The 25807-nt window shown below is 41.3% G+C and overlaps 1 non-coding gene across 1 annotated transcript; it reads left to right on the top strand.

The window, feature by feature from the left end:
- The first annotated feature begins 19894 nt into the window (after positions 1-19894).
- Positions 19895-20001, top strand: LOC145091059 (U6 spliceosomal RNA). The gene has a single exon (XR_013701948.1). It is a non-coding gene; the product is annotated as a U6 spliceosomal RNA (small nuclear RNA).
- Positions 20002-25807: the final 5806 nt, after the last annotated feature.

Raw genomic sequence — 25807 nt, 5'->3', positions numbered from 1 at the left:
GAAGGCTCGTGGGAGGGCATTTCAGTTGACCGCGGAGGAGGTCCGTGCGGCACCCGATGTTGTGGCTGGTATGTATTCTCTTTTCATCTTTTATTTGAGTTGAGTTTTTATGCTTATATGATGATATGCGTAGGTAATTTTCTTGTGAGTTATGTGCCTGTGTTGGTATTATTTGACTCGGGTGCGAGTCCGTCGCTTGTTTCCATAGCATTTAGTCAGCATATTAGTGTCCGTCAAGAGGCGTTGGATCGGCCTCTGCGAGTTTCCATAGCTGATGAGCGAGCAGTGTATGCTTCGGATGTGATTCGAGGATGTGTCCTAGAGATCTTCGGTGTGGAGTTCCCGATAGATCTGGTTCCGATCGCGATGGGGGACATGTGTGTTATAGTGGGTATAGATTGGTTGAGCCGATATGGAGCTGTGAAAGACTGCGAGCATTAGTTGGTGATGATTCGAGACCCTAGTGGGGGAGTTCTTACAGTGCACGGCGAGGGTACACGTGCGGGGTCAGCATTTTGTTCGGCCGCCAGAGCGAGACAGGGTCTACAGCAGGGCTGTAGAGGATTTGTGGCATATGTGATGGATCCGAGGGCTGTTTCAGAGAGACCGAAGTCGGTGGATGAGGTTCCGATAGTGCGCGAGTTTCCGGATGTGTTTCCATAGGAATTTTCGGGTGTGCCTCCGGAGAGGCAAGTAGAGTTCGGTATTTAGTTGGTTCCAGGAGCTGCGCCTATCGCTAAGGCGTCGTATCGCCTTGCGCCTCCGAAGATGAAGGAGTTATCCTCGCAGCTTCAGGAGCTGCTGGGGAAGGGGTTTATCAGGCCGAGCAGTTCGCCATGGGGGGCGCCTATCCTTTTTGTCAAGAAGAAGGATGGCTCGCTCCGGATGTGCATTGATTATCATGAACTGAATAAGCTAACGGTCAGGAACCGTTACCCATTTCCGAGGATCGATGATTTGTTTGATCAGTTGCAGGGAGCATCTTGGTTCTCCAAGATCTATTTGAGGTCGGGGTATCATCAGGTGAGGGTGCGGGAGGAGGACGTCCAGAAGACAGCATTCTGGACTCGTTATGGGCATTACGAGTTCGTGATGATGCCTTTCGGACTCACCAACGCACCGACGGTGTTCATGGATCTCATGAACAGGGTGTGTAGACCGATGTTGGATCGCTCAGTGATCGTGTTTTTCAACGACGTTTTAGTGTATTCGAGATCCAGAGAGCAGCATGAGGAGCATTTGAGGGAGATCCTCGGAGTTCTGAGATCGGAGAGGCTTTATGCCAAGTTCTCCAAATGTGAGTTCTGGCTACGAGAGGTTCAGCTTTTGGGACACCTCGTTAACCAGAATGGGATATTGGTCGATCCGGCCAAGATTGAGGCAGTCATGAGATGGGAGGTGCCGAGGTCACCCACCAAGATCAGGAGTTTTCTGGGTTTGGCCGGCTATTATCAGAGATTTATTAAGGATTTCTCCAAGATCACTGTGCCACTTACCAAGTTGACCCGAAAGGGTGTTGCGTTTTCTTGGGATCCGGAGCAGCAGACCTCGTTCGAGACACTTTGCCAGAAATTATGCGAGGCCCCAGTGTTAGCCCTTTCGGAAGGGATGGAAGATTTTGTGGCATATTGTGATGCATCGATATCTAGATTGGGAGCGGTGCTTATGCAGAGGGGGCATGTGATTGTATATGCATCGAGGCAGCTTAAGCCTCATGGGTCGAGATACCCCACTCATGATTTGGAGTTGGGAGCGGTAGTGTTCGCTCTCAAGATCTGGCTACATTATCTGTATGGGGTTCGGTGTACGATATACAAGGACCATAAGATCTTGAAGTATTTGATGGATCAGCTCAACCTGAATATGCGCCAGAGGAGGTGGTTGGACGTGGTCAAGGATTATGATTATGAGATCCTGTACCACCCGGGCAAGGCTAATGTGGTAGCCGATGCATTGAGCCGTAGGGCGGAGGGCGCCCCAATTCGAGATGTTTGTTTGAGATTGTCAGTGATGACCCCGGTGCTGGATGCTATTCGTGGGGCCCAGGCTGAGGCTGTGAAGCCAGAGAGCCAGAAGACGGAGCGAGTTATTGGACTGGTATCGGAATTGGTTACCGATATCCGGGGGCTTATGACATTTCAGGGTCGGATTTGGGTACCGTCTATAGGCGAAACACGTACCATTTTGTTGGAAGAGGCTTCTCAATCCATCCCGGGGCCACCAATATGTTTTTGGACCTAAAGAAGGATTATTGGTGGGCCTGTATGAAGAGGGATGTCTCATGGTTTGTAGAGAGGTGCTTGACCTGTCGCAGGGTGAAGGCCGAGCACCAGCGTCCACATGGTAAGCTGTAGCCATTAGAGATTCCCGAATGGAAATAGGAACAGATTACCATGGTTTTCATCACCAAATTGCCCATAACTACGAGGGGTGTCGATGAAATTTGGGTGATTGTGGACAGATTGACGAAGAGTGCTCACTTCCTGGCCATCAGTGAGAGCTCTTCCGTGGACAAGTTGGCAGAGATGTACATGAGAGAGGTGGTATCGCGACATGGAGTGCCGATCTCGATTGTCTCAGATCGAGATGTACGTTTCACTTCCAGATTCTGGAAGAAGTTTCATGAGGAATTGGGTACGAAACTGCATTTTAGTACCGCATACCACCCACAGACTAATGGGCAGAGTGAGCTGACGATTCAAACGCTCGAGCACATGCTCTGGGCATGTGTGTTGGATTTCAGTGGGAGTTGGGACACGTATTTGCCCTTGGCGGTGTTTTCTTATAACAACAGTCATCATTCGAGCATTGGCATGCCGCCCTTTGAGCTGTTGTATGGGAGGAGGTGTCGAACCCCTATTTGCTGGGGAGAAGTAGGGCAGCGTGTGATGGGTAGCACCGAGATTGTGCTTCAGACGACAGAGCAGATCCAGCAGGTCAGGCAGAGGCTGTTGACTGCTCAGAGTCATCAGAAGAGTTATGCAGACAGACGTCGGTCCGAGCTCGAGTTTCAGGTCGGCGACTTCGTGCTCCTGAAGGTCTCTCCTTGGAAAGGAGTGATCCGATTCAGGAAGAGGGGCAAGTTGGGGCCCCGATATATTGGACCTTTCAGGGTGATTGCGAGGGTAGGCAGGGTAGCCTATCGTTTGGAGTTGCCAGCAGAGTTGGGTCAGATTCATGACATTTTCCACGTGTCGCAGTTGCGAAAGTGTATAGCCGACGAGTCGGCAGTGGTGCCATTAGAAGATATTCAGGTGGATGCGAGCCTGAATTATGCCGAGAGACCGGTGGCGATCAGGGATCGGAAGATCAAGGTTTTGAGGAACAAGGAAGTGCCGCTGGTGCAGGTCCAGTGGCAGCATCGGAAAAGGTCAGAGTTGACTTGGGAACCAGACCGTGAGATGCGGGAGCAGCATCCGGAGTTGTTTGCAGAGTAGGACTTTGAGGGCGCAGTCTGATTCTAGTGGGGGAGAATTGTAACACCCCGATTCCAAGGTATGATATTTTGTTCTTTTATTTTTGGGTTTTGTGAGGGAAATCAGCGAGTTGGCGTCTAGCCTCGCCGAGTATGGTCGCCGATTTGTACGCGAGTTCACAGCTGGACTCAGCGAGTTCATGAGTGGACTCGGCGAGTCCATGCTGTTTAATGAAACCCTAATTTCCAGGGTTCGAGACCTATTTAAAGGACCTTATGGCCGTCATTTGCGGCCACCAACCCCAGAGAGAAACCCTAAAGAGATCTAGAGCGTTTGTGAGGAAGGAGAGGCCAATCTTGATATTTGGTGGGTGGTTTTGCAAGAAGGAAGTGTTTAAGGCAAGAGGAGGCTGATGGAGGTGCGATTTTCGGTGGTTTTGAGCTCATAGAGATTGCATTGAGGTATTATTCTCGGACCTTCTTCAGTTTTGATGTTGATTCTTAGTGTTAGGGTTCTCCTAACCCTTTTAGAGATTGATTAAGTGGTGTATTTGGTCCCTCCTCGAGTTTGTGTTCTGGATCTGGACCCAAAGAGGTCCAGAGACCTTAACCCTTGGAGCTTTATGAGTCATTTTGGAAGTCATGAGCTTGGAATGTCATTTTTGAGGCTAAATCACCATTTTGGACCATTTCTATGTTATATGTGTGTCAAGGTCCGAACATTACGTGATTATCATGCTTGGGGAGGCCAGATCTATGATTGCATGGAACAGATCTGACCTCAGAAGTTGTTTTGAGTTTGTGCATGGCATGAACTCGCCGAGTCCCAAGAACAGACTCGGCAAGTAGTATAAAGGTTGTCTGGTAATCACTCAGTGAGTGGACTTGCCGAGTTGGGGGAATGACTCGGTGAGTCAGGGAGAGTTAGGGGTCTGAGTTCAAGTTGGAACTCGCCGAGTTGTTCTTGAGACTCGGCGACTTGAGTCGGGGTGGCCCCGCGATTCATGCCAGGTGGAACTCGTCAAGTCAAGGGAAGTACTCGACGTGCCAAGAGAGAATCTAAGAGAGTCAGTGGACACGTGTAGACTCGCCGAGTCGCCCTTGTGCACTCGCCGAGTCGGGTCAAGTTTGACCGTTGACCTTGTTGACTTTTAAGGTTGAGTACAGTTGTATTTATGAGAGTATTACTTTATGTGATTAGGCGGAGGCTAGATCATACTTCTTCCGAGTCAGATATTTTCCGAGACATCGAGGTGAGTCTTCTCACTATACGTTACCTAGAGTGGTACTATGTGATGACCAGAGGGTCTTATGTGTTATGTATGAGATTATGTGCTATGTGATATTTGTATGTTGTATGATGATATAGACCGGACCGGAGGGTCCAACGAGCTATGACCGGACCTAAGGATCCAACGAGCTACGGGACTGGAGGGTCCCGCTGAGACACATTGACCGGAGGGTCGTATTATAGCCTTGAGTGGCGTATGTGCTGTATGTGGTATTTTGGGGAATTCACTAAGCATTTATGCTTATAGTTTTTGTGTTATGCGTTTCAGGTACTAGTGATGAGCGCGGGAAGGCGCCGACATGATTCGTACACACACGCATTGGAGTTTTGTAGAGATTCTGTGGAAAAGTTTTGTGATAATAACATTTGATACAATGTGTTTGACATTATTTATGAATGAATGAATGTTTTAAAAATGAAAAGTTATTTTGAAAATTCACGTTGTTACAAGCACCGTCTTCAACAGCCACCACGTAACTGCAGGCGGCAGCAGAGCTGCCTTTTACATCAGGCAGCATTACCAATAATAGCAGCTTCGTTACTGGCCTCCTAGTTTTTCTCTCTATCCCTAGGTATCTTGTGGTTGAATACAGAATACATACACGTAGTGTTGTAAAACTTGCCGAGTTTTCCGATTACTCCTCCGAGTACTCGCTACTCAGCCCCTTACCGAGGCGAGTAGTAGAATCCCGAGTACTACCTGATCAGCCCCTTACTAAACTGAATTGTGTTGTAAAACCAAGTCAACTCGGTGATTAATATGTATAATATACTTAATGATTTATTATTTAACACATATAAGTGATATATATATATATATATATATATATATATATATATATATATATATATATATATATATATCTTAAATTTTCAACAATTATTCACGAAGTGAAACCATTATGTGTTTTTCAGTTTTTATGTATTCACATGTATCTAGTTTTGTTATATATTTCAATCACCTTTTGATTTTAACTTATGATTTAGACATATATAATTTCCCTAAAAATATTTCTACATAATGAATTACCTAATCCGAGTACTCCCCGAGTACTCGCTACTTGGTAGTCGGCCGAATACGTACTAGGTAACGAGTACTCCAACCTTGCAAACACATAATCGATGTGTGTGTGTTTCCTATTGTCAACCGTTCGATCTCTTTTTCTCGCTATCATGTTTCTTATTCGTACATTGCACACAAGGGCAGTTTTGTTATGGTGCCTATAGTGGAACCGATAACACCTAACTTGTCTATACCTGGTGAAAAAGAATTTAATTTTTAAATATTTATACTTTTGTGTTACTACTTAAATTTTTCGTGCCATCCATGTTATAAAATCATACGTCCTCCCTAGACTGCACATATGCTCGTATGTGCATGCTTTCGATCTCTCATCTCCCAATCAATAAACACATAAGGACCAAACATAATATTAACTTTAACTTAATTCCATTTTTAACACCTTGTATCTCTTTTTTTTAATTAAATAAGAAATATCCTTTTTCAATCAATAAAATATATTTTTTATATATAAACTAATAAATAAACAAAATAGTTTTCATTGTTTATTTAATTAATCGGGTTACAACTTTATTTTGGACTAAATAGTTTATAGACTAAAGGCATTGGCATCTCAGTTCCTCGTCTTGTTATTTTAGCGATACTTTTTCAAACTTCGGTATAACTAAACCATAACACTTTGATTACAAAACATGACTTTGCTAAAATCAAATTATCACTACAAACTTTTAACTAAGGCTAAAGGGGGTAATATTCTTATCATGTTGTCATATATGATTTTTAAGTTTTTTTTCATAATACCTAGGCTTAGCATGTTTACCACAAAAAAAGTAGGGAGAAAAAGTAGGGAGTGAAAGTGTGACAATTTAATAGGTTTAATTATGAAGAAAAAAAAATTAAAATATATAAAAAAAAATACAAATCAACCGATCACAACACACCTTCATACTTTCTCTCTCTTCTCTCTTCTCACTACACCTATGTCATCTCTTTCTTAGCACCCTCCTTGACATAAGGTAGGGACCTTTAGCACTTTCTTTAACACCTCATTTGACACTTGCACTCCTTTTTAGGTTGTTCACTATTTGGATAAAACCGAATTGTCCAATTGGACAATTTGGATTGGACTATTTGGTTCGGATATTCGGATTTTCGGATTGGTTTTGGTTTATGAAATAAGAACTGAATTGTCCAAAAAAACCGAATAACAATTTATTATTTATTTATTTTTAATATATCTATAATTATTTATTAATTTTATAATTTATTTTTTTCAAAAAAGTTAAAAAAGTTTCACATAATAAACAATTTAATATGCATTTTCTCTCAAAAGTTTTTTATCTATTAAATAATAAATTATAATATACATTCTTACTAGTTTATAAATTTTAAATCACAACTAAATAATTTATTTTTGTTTCTTCATTAAAATTTGGATAATATTATAATTATATGTTTTAAATTGTTTTGATTTTTGAAAACCGAATTACAAAAACCGATCCAACCGAATTGTAATTGGATTGGATCAAATCGGATTTGAATTTAGTTTGGACAATTCGGATTCATATTTTGAAAACCGAAATCAATTTGGATTTGCTTAATTGGATCGAATCAAACCGATCCATCCAAACAAACACCCCTACTCCTTTTAGCCTAATAGTAGCCGAGGATGAGAAAATAAGGTTATGATGTCATACTATTCATTTCTTAAAAGTGGGAATGAAATTTCAGTTGTCGATTTTTGTTTCTCCTTTAAAAAAACGAACATTGCTAATTTATTTTTATCTAAATAAAAATTAAAATGTAATATTTAGCATTTTTAATATCCTATTATATATTAAAATATATTAATTAATCCTATATATAAAATTATTTTGGGATATTTACATAAAAACACATCAAAGTTTGGCGTTTGGTTTTAAATGACCATTTAACTTTTTCTTAGTCCTATAATGCAATTAAACTTGAATTTTTCCTCAATACCATTTTGCTAAAAACCCGGTTTCCCAATTACATTGCTCATTTATACATTGACTTCTAATAATAAAAAATTTCTAAAGCCAATGGAATTAGATCCACCGCCAATTGCTGTATTGATTGGTGTTGCTATGATCTTTGAGGAAAGGATTACAACTTATTGGTGATTGGCTCCCCAATTATTATTTCATGTGGTAAACAACCAAAATCTAATTGAGCACCACGATTACAACTCCAGTTTGCCTCTTGTGAAGAGAAGAATGAAACATCAACCGACGGCGAGGAGTTCTTTTGCTTGAAGGATAGTTATTTTTTAGTGAGAGACTGGGATGGGAGTATGACTATGTATCAGGATGTTCACACGATGGAAGGGACGTTACCGGAAGTTGTTCTTGACAGGGTAGAAGACGGTGGAGAGTGTAATTTCTTTATCTAGAGAGGGTGTTGGGAGGTTATTTGTCATGCTATATTGGAGGCACATCATCTGGTTTACATTGTTGGTTACTTAATTTACGATAAGGTGAAACAAAGAGAGCTGAGCATGTTTTTAAGTGATGAATAATGCAGTAAAGATGCAATGCACCAATAAAAAGGTATTTTAAATAAACATTTAACTATCAAAAGTTAATGTAACCCGGAAACCCGATGATTTTTGAGAAAAATGGTATTTTAGACAGGTAAATTTCGATTTTAATGGTTTAACAGGTCCAAAAAAAAAAAAGTTAAATGGTAATTTAAAACCAAACGCAAAACTTTGACGTGACTTTATTTTAATAACCCAGTGAGTTTTTTATGTCTTAAATTCAAAGGCTTACAAGTAAAATATATATTATAAGTACGATAACATATGCTAATAACCATTCAATTAACATACATGTATATTATAATAGTATCTAATAGAAACCAAGCGATCATCTTATTTTTGGCAAAAGGAAGTACTACATGACATAATGATTACATGCATTATTTTACATAACATAATAATCGATGATAAATGTGATCTTGACGTATTAACTGGAATTGCAAAAGACGCAACACTAATAGATGTCGAAATAACGAGGAATGAAAATAGTCGAATCCTACAATTTCTTGTTCAACTAAAACGTATTAAATAAAAAGAATGCCACTTCAACCTACAAAATATGTTAGTTCATCAATTAAAAAAATCTATTCTTGTGCATACATATGTATTAGTTTTTTCAATAAATTCATAATTAATTCAAATTATTTACGGACAATATATTTCATCATAGCTTTATGATAACATAATTTACAATAGAGTAAATTACACAAATGGGCCCTATGGTTTGGGATAATTTGCGCGTTTGTTCTCTAACTTATTTTTTTAACTCGGGAAGTCTCTACTGTTTGTGTTTGCTACGCACTTAGTCCCTACTATTTGTTTTTGTAACACACTTGGTCCTTGTCTTAACTAAAAAGACTATTATTTAAATAGAAAAAAAATAATATGATAGGTAAGATAAGGTGAGGGGGTGAGGTTGGGGGTGCGTTTATTTAAATAAATTAAAAAATCAAGGGAAAAATATATTTTTTAGGTAAGACAGGGAACAAATGTGTAATAAAAACAAATAGTATGGACCTTCCGAGTTAAAAAAATAAGTTAGAGATCAAACACGCAGATTACCTTAAACCATAGGGACCATTCGTGTAATTTACTATGTACAATATCATTGTAATGAAATAAAAAATATAGATTATATATTTGTTAAAATCTAATTAGGAAAACGATGTGTTTGACAATCTATATAAGTTAGAAGAATAAAATATACTAAAATTATACATTTGTTTGGCATAAAAAAGAATATAATTAAATATGTGTAACAACTCAAATTTTCAAACAATTTTTTTTTTCATTTTAAAAATGTATTTATTTCCATTCAAAACAAGGCATAAATAGTTTAAGTATTCTGTCAAATACAAATAATCAAAATCCCAAGATCATAAAAGTAGTCTTCAGTGTGTATCGATCACGCCGGCGCCTTCCCACGGTCCTCGCTAGTACCTGAAATACATGTATAACAACTGTAAGCATAAATGCTTAGTGAGTTCCCCAATATACAACTTACGCACATACGCCTTTCCAGGCCCGACCTTCCGGTCCATGTGTCTCAGGGGACTTCCGTCCCTGCTGGGTAAACCTTCCGGTCCTACCCACGCCGACCTTCCGGTCCATCACACAACATATCGCCTTCCGGCCCATAACATATTGCCTTCCGGCCCATAATATAATCGCCTTCCGGCCCATAACATACATAGCACATATAACAAATAACTTACCACATATAGCATACATATCACATATCATATCCGACCTTCCGGTCACACAGTCAAACCCTTCCGGGTACAGTATAGTGAGAAGACTCACCTCGTAAAAGCTGAAAGCTAGCAAATCCTGAAATCACTCGTGCACAATCCGACGAGCTACAACCTCCCTATAACATCACATATCTCATTAATACTTATATCTTATAAGTGTGACTATCCCTAAGAAGTCAGACTTAGGTCAACTCTGGTCAACGGTCAACGGTCAACTTGACCGGACTCTGCGAGTACCATGGCGACTCGGCGAGTCTAGACGTCCTCCAACTTTCTGAGATTCATTATCTACTCGTCGAGTATCCTCCTCGACCCGACGAGTTACCCTTGGAAGAATCGCGGGGCCACCCCGACTCCACTCGCCGAGTCTGAAGAACAACTCGGCGAGTCCCAGTAAATCTTCAAGCTACTCGCCGACTCTGAAGAACAACTCGGCGAGTCCATGCCATGCAGACGAGTAACTGCTTTCTAAATTACGCATGATCCCGAGATATACAATCATGGGACTTTCTGGACTTCTAAACATCTTATTACTGGGGTATAAACGTTCGGGTAATAACATAATAACCCATCTAATCGCTAAATGGGTTTCATAAACCCTAATTTCGCATACACATCAAATAACAGAATTGGAATCCGAAATATTACCTGGAATATGCCCTCTCTAAGTCTCCAAACCGCAGAACTCGAATCCCTTGCTGTTCCTTTAGCCAAAACCCTTCTCCTCTTTGCCCAACAATCTCTTCAAGCCCTAATATCCTCCAATCTTGCTCTAGATGCCCACAGCCGTTTAGGGTTCCTCTCAATCGACTAAAGACGGACAATGACGGCATATAAGAGCATTATATACGATCCAAAACCGAACGGTTAGGGTTTCTGCTGAACAGCGTCGACTCGCCGAGTCCATATCTGGACTCGTCGAGTCCAGTCGCGAACCCGCGACCAAGTCTGCGATCCTACTCGGCGAGTCTAGGCTCCAACTCGCCGAGTCCCCTCTTAACTCCCCCAAAAACATAATTAAACAATACCTGAGATTTCGGGCTGTTACAACTCTCCCCCACTTGGATTAGACTTCACCCTCGAAGTCTCACTCTGCAAATAGTTCCGGATGCTGCTCCCGCATCTCGCGCTCCGGTTCCCAAGTCATTTCCGATCCCTTACGGTGTTGCCATTGAACCAACACCAGAGGTACCTCCTTGTTCCTCAGAACTTTGATCTTCCGATCTCTGATAGTCACTGGTCTCTCCGCGTAATTCAGGCTCGCATCCACCTGAATATCCTCCAATGGGACCACTGCCGACTCATCGGCTATGCACTTCCTCAACTGCGACACATGAAAAGTGTCGTGGATCTGACCCAACTCCGCTGGCAACTCCAACCGATAGGCTACCCGGCCTATCCTTGCAATCACACGAAATGGCCCAATATACCGGGGCCCCAATTTGCCCCTTTTCCTGAATCGAATCACTCCTTTCCAAGGAGAGACCTTTAGGAGAACGAAGTCGCCGACCTGAAATTCAAGTTCGGATCAGCGCCTGTCTGCATAACTCTTCTGCCGGCTCTGGGCGGTCAATAACCTCTGTCTAACTTGCTGAATCTGCTCTGTCGTCTGAAGCACGATCTCCGTGCTGCCCATTACTCTCTGTCCCACCTCTCCCCAGCAAATGGGGGTCCGACACCTCCTACCATACAACAGCTCAAAAGGTGGCATACCAATGCTCGAATGATGGCTGTTGTTGTAGGAAAACTCTGCTAAGGGTAAATATGCATCCCAGCTACCCCCGAAGTCTAACACACACGCTCGAAGCATGTCTTCCAGCGTCTGAATCGTCCGCTCGCTCTGACCGTCTGTCTGGGGATGGTATGCGGTACTAAAATGCAATTTAGTACCCAGCTCCTCGTGGAATTTCTTCCAGAATCTGGAAGTGAAGCGCACATCACGGTCTGACACAATCGAGATCGGCACCCATGCCGAGATACCACTTCTCTCACATATATCTCTGCCAACTTCTCCGCTGAAGAACTCTCACTGATGGCAAGGAAGTGTGCACTCTTCGTCAACCTATCCACAATCACCCAAATTTCATCAACTCCCCTGGCAGTCCTCGGCAATTTGGTGATAAAATCCATAGTGATCTGTTCCCACTTCCACTCGGGGATCTCTAATGGCTGTAACTTGCCATGCGGTCTCTGGTGCTCGGCCTTAACCCTACGGCAGGTCAAGCACCTCTCAACGAACCATGCCACGTCCCTCTTCATACAGGGCCACCAATACTCCTTCCTCAAATCCAAATACATCTTCGTAGCACCGGGATGGATTGAGAATTTCGACCTATGAGCCTCTTCCATCAAAGTAATATGCGTACCGCCCACGAACGGTACCCAGATCCGACCCTGAAACGTCATAAGCCCTCGACTATCCTTAACAAACTCTGAAATTAACCCCACAACCCGCTCTTTCTTCTGTATTTCTGGTCGCACAGCCTCTGCCTGTGCCCCACGAATAGCATCCAATACTGGAGTCATCACAGTCAGTCTCAAGCATACATCTCGCAACGGAGCGCTCTCCGCCCTGCGGCTCAACGCATCGGCTACCACATTAGCCTTGCCTGGGTGGTACAGGATCTCACAATCGTAATCCTTGACCACATCCAACCACCTCCTCTGACGCATATTTAGGTTGGGCTGATCCATCAAATACTTCAAGCTCTTATGATCCGTATAGATCGTACATCGAACCCCATACAGGTAGTGATGCCAAATCTTGAGAGCGAACACTACTGCTCCCAACTCTAAATCATGCGTGGGGTATCTCGCCTCATGAGGTTTCAGCTGTCTCGACGCATACGCTATCACATTACCCCTCTGCATCAACACTGCACCCAGTCCCGAAATCGATGCGTCGCAATATACCACGAAATCTTCCATCCCTTCTGGAAGAGCTAATACCGGGGCTTCGCACAACCTCTGGCGGAGTGTCTCGAAGGAGGTCTGCTGCTCTGGCCCCCATGAGAATGCAACACCCTTCCGGGTCAATCTGGTGAGTGGCACTGCGATCTTGGAGAAATCCTTGATGAATCTCCGGTAATACCCTGCCAACCCAAGGAAGCTCCTGATCTCAGAAGGTGACTTCGGCACCTCCCAACTCATCACCGCCTCAACCTTGGCCGGATCGACCAATATCCCTTTCTGATTGACAACATGTCCTAGAAATTGGACCTCTCGCAGCCAGAAGTCACATTTGGAGAACTTTGCATAAAGCTTCTCCGACCTCAATACCTCAAGGACCTCCCTCAAATGCTCCTCATGCTGCTCTCTAGATCTAGAATACACCAGAATGTCGTCGATGAATACAATCACTGACCGATCCAACATCGGTCTGCATACCCTGTTCATGAGATCCATGAACACCGCCGGGGCATTGGTGAGTCCGAAAGGCATCACCACAAACTCATAATGCCCATATCGCGTCCTAAACGCTGTCTTCTGGACATCCTCCTCTCGCACTCTCACCTGATGGTACCCCGACCTCAGATCGATCTTGGAAAACCAAGACGCTCCCTGCAACTGATCGAATAAATCATCGATCCTCGGTAACGGGTAACGGTTCTTGACCGTCAACTTGTTCAACTCCCGGTAATCAATACACATCCGGTGTGAACCATCCTTCTTCTTGACGAACAGAATAGGTGCTCCCCACGGCGAGCTGCTCGGCCGAATGAATCCCTTCCCCAACAGTTCCTGGAGCTGCGAGGACAACTCTTGCATCTCTGGAGGTGCAAGACGATAAGGCACCTTAGCAATAGGCGCGGCCCCCGGAACCAGATCGATACCAAACTCTACTTGTCTCACAGGAGGTACTCCCGGCAGCTCCTCGGGGAAAACATCTGGAAATTCACGCACCACAGGGACCTCCTCAACTGATTTCGGTCTCTCGGGATCCTCCCGCGTATCCATCACATACGCCACAAAACCCTTACAGCCCTGCTGTAGACACTGCCTCGCCCTAGCGGCCGAACAAAAAGCTGATCCCGAACGGGTACCCTCGCCGTACACCGAAAGGACTCCCCCACTATGGTCTCGTATGGTCACCAGCTGACGCTCACAGTCGATGACAGCGCCGAATCGGCTCAACCAGTCCATGCCTACGATGACACAAACATCACCCATCGTAATAGGGATTAGGTCAATCGGGAATTCCACCCCGAAAATCTCTAGTACACATCCCCGAAAAACCTCCGTGGCACAAATCACTTTCTCGTCAGCTATAGAAACTCTCAAAGGTCGACTCAACGACTCACGACTGACGCTGATATGCTGACTAAAGGCTAAGGACACAAAGGACCTACTCGCACCCGAGTCAAATAACACTAAGGCAGGCACAGAGTTCACAAGAAAAGTACCTACGCATATAATAACATAAGCATAACATCTCGACATTAAAATAATTACATGAATTACAACATACCTGCCACAACATCGGGCGCAGCGCGGACCTCCTCCGCAGTCAGCTGAAAGGCTCTTCCCCGAGCCCTCGGGGCCTCGGCCTTCACCGGTCGAGTCGCAGTAGTTCCGGCAGCAGGTGTAGATCCCTGAAGAAGCTGAGGGCACTCGGCCTTCCTATGGCCAGTCTGGTTGCAATGAAAGCAAACCGTAAATCCCTTGGGACACTCCCTAGCAATGTGCCCCTCCTTGCCACACTTGTAGCAAGCACCAGATCGACACGCCCCCTCATGACCCTTGCCGCACTTTCCGCAAGTGCGGCTCTTCGAACCTCCCGTCCTCGCATCGGCGGACTTGGTCCGCTTGGCTGCCGGCTGGAACTGAGTCGGTCGCCGGTCCACCCGCTGAGACTCGGCCTCCTCCCTGGCCTAGGTCTCCAACTCGATCTCGCGCTTCCTGGCATTCGCCTGAAGCTCAGCAAAAGTATGGTAGGTGGAGTTCGACACAAACTCCCGGATATCCCTCCTCAACACTCCCAAGTACCGGCTCATCCGAGCCTGATCAGTGGACACCAGCTCGGGGCAGAACATTGCCCTCTCATGAAACTTCCGCGTAATCACCGCAACAGAATCAGTACCCTGCTTGAGGGTTAAGAACTCCTGCACCAATCGTTCCCTCTCCACCGGGGGAACGTACTCATCCCTGAACATGGCAGTAAATCCCTCCCATGTCACCGCTGTAGTCTCTGCCAAAGTGAAGTTCGCCGTCACGAACTTCCACCAGTCCTTCGCTCCCAGGCGGAGCTGGTTCAATGCGAACCGTACCCTCAGGTGCTCCGGGCATGAACACGTGTAGAAGCACCCCTCTATGTCCGCGATCCACCTCATCGCAGCAATCGGATCCTGCGTCCCATCGAACTCCGGTGGCTTCGTGTTGCTGAACTCTCGGAACAGCAACGAGTCACCTCCCTGTGGCCTAGCAGCGGCCACAGCTGCGGTAGCTGCAGCGGTTGCAGCCTCAGTCAACGCGGCGTATCGCTCATCGAATGTCTCCATCAGGGTGGTCTTAATAGACCCAAACATCTCCGGGATCTCAGCCCGGATCGCTGTCGCCACCTCCTCGTGAATCATCTGACGAATATCCTCGTCACTCACACCGCTCGTACTCGCTCCGTGGCGCGGTCTAACCATGATGTCTCTGAAATACAACATAAAACTATCAGAGACTCCACCGAGTATAATTGTACTCGATACGCAATCCTACTCAGTCCCCGATATCCAGGGATTCTTACTTGGGTCTCCCACTGACCCGGTGTCCTCGGTAGTACGGGCCCAATACTACCGACCACACCGCATCAGTGTTCATCCCAAGTCCTCCTCCCCAAACTCCGGATAGTGAGTACTCTACTGCTGATATGCACTATCTACCCGCATGCTAGCAACACATCTCATATAGGCAAATTTCCCAAGACTAAGGCATCATAAATCAGGCCACTCTAGTCCTATCATGGATACCTAGTCTTCTAGCATGCATAACAATTCATATCATATAATATTGTAAGGTATTTTGGGGATCTTTACCGTTCGGGCGCTGACTGATCGTACACACTGCTTCTTTCTTGCTCACCACAAAACCATTTACAAAAGTTTATGCCTTTATTTTTAAAAAAAAAAGTTTCCCTCAAATCCTCGGTTTGAGTTCAGCTACTCCCGAAGGTGCACCCGAATCCCTCAAACCAAGGCTCTGATACCAATTGTAACAACTCAAATTTTCAAACAATTTTTTTTTTCATTTTAAAAATGTATTTATTTCCATTCAAAACAAGGCATAAATAGTTTAAGTATTTTGTCAAATACAAATAATCAAAATCCCAAGATCATAAAAGTAGTCTTCAGTGTGTATCGATCACGCCGGCGCCTTCCCACGGTCCTCGCTAGTACCTGAAATACATGTACAACAACTGTAAGCATAAATGCTTAGTGAGTTCCCCAATATACAACTTACGCACATACGCCTTTCCAGGCCCGACCTTCCGGTCCATGTGTCTCAGGGGACTTCCATCCCTGCTGGGTAAACCTTCCGGTCCTACCCACGCCGACCTTCCGGTCCATCACACAACATATCGCCTTCCGGCCCATAACATATTGCCTTCCGGCCCATAATATAATCGCCTTCCGGCCCATAACATACATAGCACATATAACAAATAACTTACCACATATAGCATACATATCACATATCATATCCGACCTTCCGGTCACACAGTCAAACCCTTCCGGGTACAGTATAGTGAGAAGACTCACCTCGTAAAAGCTGAAAGCTAGCAAATCCTGAAATCACTCGTGCACAATCCGACGAGCTACAACCTCCCTATAACATCACATATCTCATTAATACTTATATCTTCTAAGTGTGACTATCCCTAAGAAGTCAGACTTAGGTCAACTCTGGTCAACGGTCAACGGTCAACTTGACCGGACTCGGCGAATACCATGGCGACTCGGCGAGTCTAGACGTCCTCCAACTTTCTGAGATTCATTATCTACTCGTCGAGTATCCTCCTCGACCCGACGAGTTACCCTTGGAAGAATCGCGGGGCCACCCCGACTCCACTCGCCGAGTCTGAAGAACAACTCGGCGAGTCCCAGTAAATCTTCAAGCTACTCGCCGACTCTGAAGAACAACTCGGCGAGTCCATGCCATGCAGACGAGTAACTGCTTTCTAAATTACGCATGATCCCGAGATATACAATCATGGGACTTTCTGGACTTCTAAACATCTTATTACTGGGGTATAAACGTTCGGGTAATAACATAATAACCCATCTAATCGCTAAATGGGTTTCATAAACCCTAATTTCGCATACACATCAAATAACAGAATTGGAATCCGAAATATTACCTGGAATATGCCCTCTCTGAGTCTCCAAACCGCAGAACTCGAATCCCTTGCTGTTCCTTTAGCCAAAACCCTTCTCCTCTTTGCCCAACAATCTCTTCAAGCCCTAATATCCTCCAATCTTGCTCTAGATGCCCACAGCCGTTTAGGGTTCCTCTCAATCGACTAAAGACGGACAATGACGGCATATAAGAGCATTATATACGATCCAAAACCGAACGGTTAGGGTTTCTGCTGAACAGCGTCGACTCGCCGAGTCCATATCTGGACTCGTCGAGTCCAGTCGCGAACCCGCGACCAAGTCTGCGATCCTACTCGGCGAGTCTAGGCTCCAACTCGCCGAGTCCCCTCTTAACTCCCCCAAAAACATAATTAAACAATACCTGAGATTTCGGGCTGTTACAATATGAAACATTATTTATATTTACGTTGTTTTTACTTAATTTTTTTGGAAAAAAAATGTAGCTCGAAGAAGATGTAAGAACGAAAAGTTTGCTTATAAACTTATGCTCAACTCGAAATCGTAATTGAAACGGATGCTAAACCGAAAGAGATTCGATGTCAACCGAAACCAAACAAATAAATAGAAAGACATCATGCAATAACTTGACACTAGAGGCAGAAGCGACATTGGCTCATGCGTGCGTGGGTAGATGTTTTGCAAGACAGAAAGTTCGCGAAATCCAAGATGCACAAACTTTTTACCGGAAAGATACTAGGCGTTTCTCTCGGATATGAATTTTGGAGACTACAGAAAAAAAAAGATCAAGTTTACTCAAAGTGGAGGAATGCGAACAAATTTTTCATGGGGTTTTACGCAATAGTTTCAAGCGTGACGTAGCAATGTAAAAGTGGCGTAAACGATGAAACAATCTTGCAAAAAGCTCTACCACTTTACTAGGGTAATAAAAGAGGCGCCTTTCAAATTTCTTCATGTTTGGAATGTTGTAAAGGCGTCGAAAAATTGGCAAGATATCCAAACTTCGGAATCATTGAAGAATGATTCTTTTAAAAGAACCAAAACATCTGAAACCACTCATAGGCAATCGTCGGATACGCATGCTGAGAATGACCTCAACGAATATGAGCCTATTGAGATTCTAAGAGCTACTTGTCCTATTGGAAGAGACCAAGCTAAGCAAAATAGTAAAGGGGCCACAACTAGTTTGAGTGACATCGAGCAAATAATATTGAAAATAGACAACCTGAAGGTTACTTTGGAACAATCTTTGAGTGTCGCAAAAGAGAAGGAAAAATCTTGTGACATGGCGACCTTAACGAAAATTATTAGTCACCTTACTAGAAGCTTAAGAGAATTGACGTTAGAGGCCAAAGAGGAGATTGCAAAAAACATAATGTAGGTCTATCTATATTTTGTATTTTAATTTCTATGTTTCGTAATTTTAATTTCTATGTTTTGCATTTTTAAATTCTATGCCGTACTTTTTTAGGTGTGATGTAGTTTACTTTCAACTTAATGAAATTTCATTTTTTTTTTTTTTAAATTTAATTTGTTTTAATTGATTAATTTTTTATATAAATTAATTTTAGTTAAAAATATTAAAATCACAAAAATGACGACTCACAATTGCGAACTTTTAATAAAATATGGCAAATTCTACATAACACTTACAAATAGCTAAATAATTCTAGAAAAATGATTCAACTCTCTAAATAACAAATAACGTATAGTTAATGTCTTAATGACATTAAGAGCAAATGATGTCACATGCATTTAGTAAGAGTCTAAGAGAACCCACCAAACACGACGGAAAGTGAAAAACGAATGTGCTGTCTTGGATTCATTTAAAGCATAAAATGCTACGTAATCCACCTAAACCCTCATAATGTGAAAAGCCTCCAAACTGTCTACTTAATATCTTATATTAAGTGTTAATGCAATGCCTTATCCATATCTTATACAATAATGAGAAATGGCTCATTGCTTTAAAACAACCAAAATTAATAAGAGTCTTCACAAGTAGAAATCCCTATAGAAAATTACATTAAAAAAATCACTTCTCATACAAGAAAATAGTGTCTCCATTCTGGTTGATAAATACCATCTCGGACCAGAAATACACTATGTTTTGGAGAGGAATAAGATGTTCCTCCAAGACCGAACAATATCAAATACACAAGGGATAATGGCTTAGGAGGGTAATAAGGTTTCCAGTTTGTCCGTATTAAGTCACTAAGGTTTTTTTTGTGCGTATTAGACAAATATGGTTGCTATTACCGTTTAGAAATAGTCCTTTTACCGGTTTTAACCGGTGAAAAGGACTATTTCTAAACGGTAATAATAACCATATTGGTCTAATACGCACAAAAAAAACCTTAGTGACCTAATACGGACAAACTGTAAACCTTATTACCCTCCTAAGTCATTAACCCTAATTTTAAAGACATTGAGAATATATGACCATCAACAGTAAACTACTTCGTTTATAACTCGTGTCGTCCCATATAACCTACTACTCCTCTATATGGCGAAACTCTTCATCTATAGTCGTCCCTTTGGGGACATCCGATAAAATTGGAACGATACAGAGAATATTAGCATGGCCCCTGCGCAAGGATGACACACACAAATCGAGAAATGGTCCAAAAAAATTTTTAACCCTTCGTCGCCTTCTCTGGAACCCTAATTCCCTTTTCAAATGCTAATAGAATTTAATTGCAACTCTTACGTTTCAGTAGTTCATCTGCTGAAGTCATGATCAAACAATATGTGGATTCTATGGTCAGATTGATCTTCTTGTTGATGTCTTTAACCATTTGTGGCAAGTAAGGGTGATCTTTTTTTTTCTATAAAGTCTCTTTTAAGTTTTTTACTTTTCCTGAGTTTCATGCTTTATAAACTTTGCTTATGTGTTGTATATAGTCTGTATGTGTTTGTTTATGTGCTGATTTTTTCATTCATCTTGAAACTTCAGTTTCTTAGTTCATGTTGTGGCTTTGCTTTTTATAAAATAATTGATAATAGACATCATATGCGTTGGTTTTACATTTTCATTCGTTATCAAATGTAGACATTGATGGGAGGTATCAAAGTGAGATTGTTTTTGTATACATAGATGTGTTCATGTAAACATTTAAATGACAAAAAAGAAGTTATTGATAAAATGTTGCATATTTATGTAATGAAGATCATCAAATCAGTCACATTGATTAATAAGCATGTTTTATAAATAATTAACGTTAATGACTTAGGAGGGTAATAATGTTTCCAGTTTGTCCGTATTAGGTCACTAAGGTTTTTTTTGTGCATATTAGACCAATATGGTTGTTATTACCGTTTAGAAATAGTCATTGTTACCGGTTAAAACCGGTAAAAGGACTATTTCTAAACGGTAATAACAACCATAGTGGTCTAATACGTACAAAAAAAACTTTAGTGACCTAATACTGACAAACTGGAAACCTTATTAGCCTCCTAAGTCATTATCCCAATACACAAATATGTACTCGTGTTTGCCTCGTTTATGACAGTAACTTTTTCCAAACCTTACTTGCATTGTGTGCGCTAAAGTTTATAAAGTTGGTTATACTTTAAAGTTTAAATAAGTTGACTATAAAGTAATATTTTACAAGTTTCGTCATAAAAGATGATCAATATTTGAAAATTTTAGGAAGTAATTATTCATTAGAAAAATAATATTTTAAGATAAAATATAGTAATTAAATATATTTGTTTTTTCTTCCTAGTAATCCTCTTATCATTTTTAGATGATATGATTCTAATAAAAAATTATTAATTTTATTAAATATGACAATTTTCATAATCTTTATTGTGTAGAAAAGATGATAGAAAGAGAAAGTAGAAGCATATTTGATTTTTTTAATCAATGGTGCAATCACAAATAAAATAAAGGTTATAGACCACCATTTAAAATAGTAGTTCTCACGATGCATTAGTTTGAAGATGCTAACCACCGATCTCTTCAAAGGAGTGGGACACGTATGCAATCCAACTACCCTGCTAAGGTTTCAGCCTGCACTCCTACTACCCAATGTCCAGCCTCGAACATACACAGGAAAGTCGCCAAGCGACAAATGGACACATGCCAACTTAAATGACGGTGTGCACGCCACTATAATGGCTAATCCAATAAAGGCTTTAAACGGGGAAAAAGGTATAGTGCACTAATCAACAAGACTGTCTCGATTCGGGTCTGACACTTCTGTCTTCACGAGTGGGATCTATGTCAAGCAATTCACTATAAAAGACCATTCACCTCCAACGGTAAATGGATCTCTCTCCCAATTTAAACTCATATACATACTTATACACTTCTCTACAGGAGACTAACTTGAACGTTGAAACGTTCTCCCAAGACACCCTCCTGAAGCATGGCAATCAACAAGTTTCTGTTGTTGTGATTTAGATCTCCATCGAGAATTAAGACAATCGGAGCTGGAGTTACCCTAGGAGGTCCAACTTCATATCAATAACATATAATAAAAATCTAACTAATTAAAACAAAAATAAAAAATAAAAGTAAAAATAAACCCAGTTAAAGTCACGTTGGGAAATAATAAGTTTCCAAATAAAATGTATAAAAATGAAAATTAGAAACAACTAAGTTTTCTCCCACCACACATTGCGACGGTGATATTGTATTTGACGGATGATTGTTTAGAAAGTTAAAAGTTTAGGTGATGAAACTGAGATCATAAAAACATAAAAACAAATTACATTGAAACCTAGAGAATCTTGAATTTATACCAATGCATACATAGAAAATAAGTTTTTTTAGTAAATTAACAAACAAAATTTTTATATTTACCTCGAAACCTTAACCACGTTGAATTTATAATGGTATATGAATAAATATATATATATATATATATATATATATATATATATATATATATATATATATATATTGGTTTTTTAGATAAGCGAACGAAAGTTATCAAAAAAAACATAAAATTATATATATTATGGGGATAAATATGAGAGTTTAAAATAGATGAAAGGAAAGTAATCTCTATTCTAATAAAAGAATAGTTTTAATATCCTTTTGACACGTGTCATCATATTAAGTTTTTTAATTAATACATATTTTATTCATCTTTTGCCATGTGTCACCATATTAGGCCACTAATTAATGCATACTACTTGTCAATCTATTAGTTCTCCATTTCAAATTTTAAATTTTAAATTTCTCATTCTAATTAAATTAAATTAATAACATTAGAATAAAATTAAAATAAAATTAATACAAATTATAGTTGATATAATATTTCATATATTTATTTAAATTAGCGATTATAATTTTATATAACTAAAAAAATATTAGTTAATTTTATTTAAAATAATTAATTAATAATTTTTGAACTCTCACTAAGAAAATTTAATTAATTTTGTAATTGTAATTTCCACGGGTTATTCAGACGGTTATTCAGGGGAGAATATATTGAGTATTAATATCAGGGGGTTGAGTCAGGCTCACAAAGTCGAATGGATCAGGAAACTGAAGAATAAAGAAAAAGTTGAGTTCATAGGCGTTCAAGAAACACATGTTGCTAATCTATCTAAAGAGGATGTTACAAGGTGCTGGGGCAACAGCGACATGGATTTCGAAGTCGCACAACCTCAAGGGAAATCCAGTGGATTACTTTGTATTTGGGATCTTAAAACCTTTATAAAATCAAACTCCTTTTCATCTAGGTACTTCATCGCTGTCTCGGGTCAATGGAGTGGATTCCCAGGAAACACTACCCTAGTTAATATATACGCTCCACAATCCATTACGGATAAGAGAGAGTTGTGGAAGGAACTTCTCAATTTCAAATCCAGTGATGGAAATTGGGTGTTTTTTGGGGATTTCAATGTCGTACGCAAGAGGGATGAAAGACTCAACTCAGCATTTTGTAAATACTCTACTGTAGATTTCAACCAGTTCATTATCGATGCCGGGCTAAAAGAGTTCAAGATGGTTGGGCTGAAATATACTTATTATAGGGAGGAAGGACACAAATTTAGTAAAATTGACCAGTTCCTTGTTTGCTCGAACTTCATTGGAATTCAGCCTTCTTCCTGTATCACTGCTCTCCCGAGGCTACATTCAGATCACTCCCCGATTGTTTTAAAATCAGTTCACACCGACTTTGGACCCCCACCATTCAGGTTCTTTAACTCCTGGGTCCTCAATGCAGAATTTTGTAAGGAATTCACTGAGGCATGGTGTAGTTTCCAAGGATATGGCACACCTGATATCATTCTTAAAGCACAACTAAAGTTTGTAAAGGATAGAATCCGGAAATTGAAGAAGGATGAATCTAAGAACAAATCTGGTTTGTTAACCGAACTAAAGAATAAGGTAAACGACATGGAAAAACTAGCAGAATGCAGAGATATCTCGGAAGATGAAAGGGCAACTTGGCGGGAGGATAAAATTAAAATGTTGGAATTAGAGAGCATCGCAGAACTAGACCTGCAACAGAAGGCGAAAATCAAATGGCTTATTGATGGGGATGAAAATTCCCGTTTCTTTCACGGCTCAATCCAAAACATGAGCAGGAAAAACAAAATACATGGCCTTTTTATTAACGGGGCCTGGGAGGTGAAACCTGAGGCAATAAAACTGGAAGCATTCCAATTCTTTGCCAATAAATTCAAAGAGAAATGGCCCATTCGACCATTATTAATCAGCCAAACCTTTAAGCAGTTATCCATTGACCAAGTGCAATCGCTGGAACTCCCTATAACCCCCAAAGAAATAAAAAATGCTATATGGAGATGTGGCAACGACAAGGCCCCGGGGCCGGATGGGTTTACTTTCAAGATCATAAAGAAGAACTGGGACATAATGTCAGGTGATATTATCAACTTTGTTAATCATTTCGAACATTATGCATCTTTGGCAAAGGGATGCAATTCTTCTTTTATTACTTTAGTTCCAAAGGTCAGGGACCCGATTTCTCTAGTAGATTACAGACCCATCAGTCTCATTGGAAGTATGTACAATATCATTGCTAAGATCCTTGCCACAAGATTAAAATCAGTTATTGGATCTGTGATTAGTGATGTTCAATCAGCATTCGTTCCTGGCAGGAACATCCTTGATGCCCCACTGGTTATTAATGAAACGGTTTCGTGGGCCAGACAATTCAAGAAAAAATTATTTCTTCTCAAAATTGATTTCGAAAAGGCATTCGATTGTATTAACTGGAATTACCTGGACTCAGTTATGTTGCAAATGGGTTTCGGCACCAAATGGAGAACATGGATTCGGGGTTGCCTTACATCATCAATGTCGTCGGTGCTTGTCAACGGATCCCCAACAAATGAATTTCTTATCTCTCGAGGCGTACGACAGGGTGACCCTCTATCACCATTTCTCTTCATCATCGCGTTGGAGGGTCTAAATGTGGCAATCAACAATGCTTGTAGAAACTCTTTAATCAAAGGTATCAAACTTCCAAACGAAGGACCATTGATTTCTCACCTGTTTTATGTAGACGACGTAATTTTTGTCGGTGAATGGTGCAGCGAAAGCATCAAGAATTTATCCCGTATACTTAAATACTTCCATATCTCTTCCGGGCTCAAAGTAAGCTTCCTCAAGTCCAAACTTTTCGGTATAGGAGTATCTTCTCAGGAGATTCAACGAATGGCAAGAGTCTTGGGATGTTTAGAAGGAGCTTTCCCATTTACCTATCTGGGGGTTCCAGTTGGTGCAAATATGTCTTTAAAGAAAAACTGGCAGCCTATAATTGATAAATTCAAATCCAAATTATCTATCTGGAAGACCGATGCTCTTTCATTTGGGGGACGCCTCACCTTAATAAAATCGGTCCTAAATAGCCTTCCTACATATTATATGTCTTTGTTCAAAGTACCATAGGGCATTATTGACATCCTGGAAAAAATAAGGCGCAAATTTTTATGGGGTGGAAATCAAGATAAAAGCAAGATCCACTGGGTGGATTGGTCGAAGGTTGTTGCAGGAAAAAAGGATGGTGGTCTTGGAGTCGGTTCTATTAAGGCGCAAAACCTAGCTCTACTCACCAAATGGTGGTGGAGGCTACAAAATGACGGAGATCAACTATGGAGGAGGGCAATCATTAGCATCCACAATCTAAAAAGGAAACCGGCCACGTACATCGCAAGGAAAACATCAACTGGAGTATGGCGCAACATATACAAGGCAATTCGGCATATTGAAGAGATAAATATGGATTGGAATACGATATTTAGATTGATTCCTGGTTGCGCATCGAATATTCTTTTTTGGAAGCATATCTGGTGTGGAAACTCCCCTTTACAAGAGCGATTCCCAGCTCTTTATAATAGGGAAAAGATTAAATGTTGTAGGTTGGAAGATCGGATGTCGTCCAATGGTTTCACTTGGGATTGGATACAAGCTCCAAATGATGGGATAACTCTATACGAGTTATGGCAACTATATTTAT

Source organism: Lactuca serriola, chromosome 2, assembly GCF_051521515.1.
Source record: "Lactuca serriola cultivar US96UC23 chromosome 2, Lser_US96UC23_V15, whole genome shotgun sequence".
Classification (NCBI taxonomy): Eukaryota; Viridiplantae; Streptophyta; class Magnoliopsida; order Asterales; family Asteraceae; genus Lactuca; species Lactuca serriola.
This window is presented reverse-complemented; position numbering and strand designations above follow the sequence as displayed.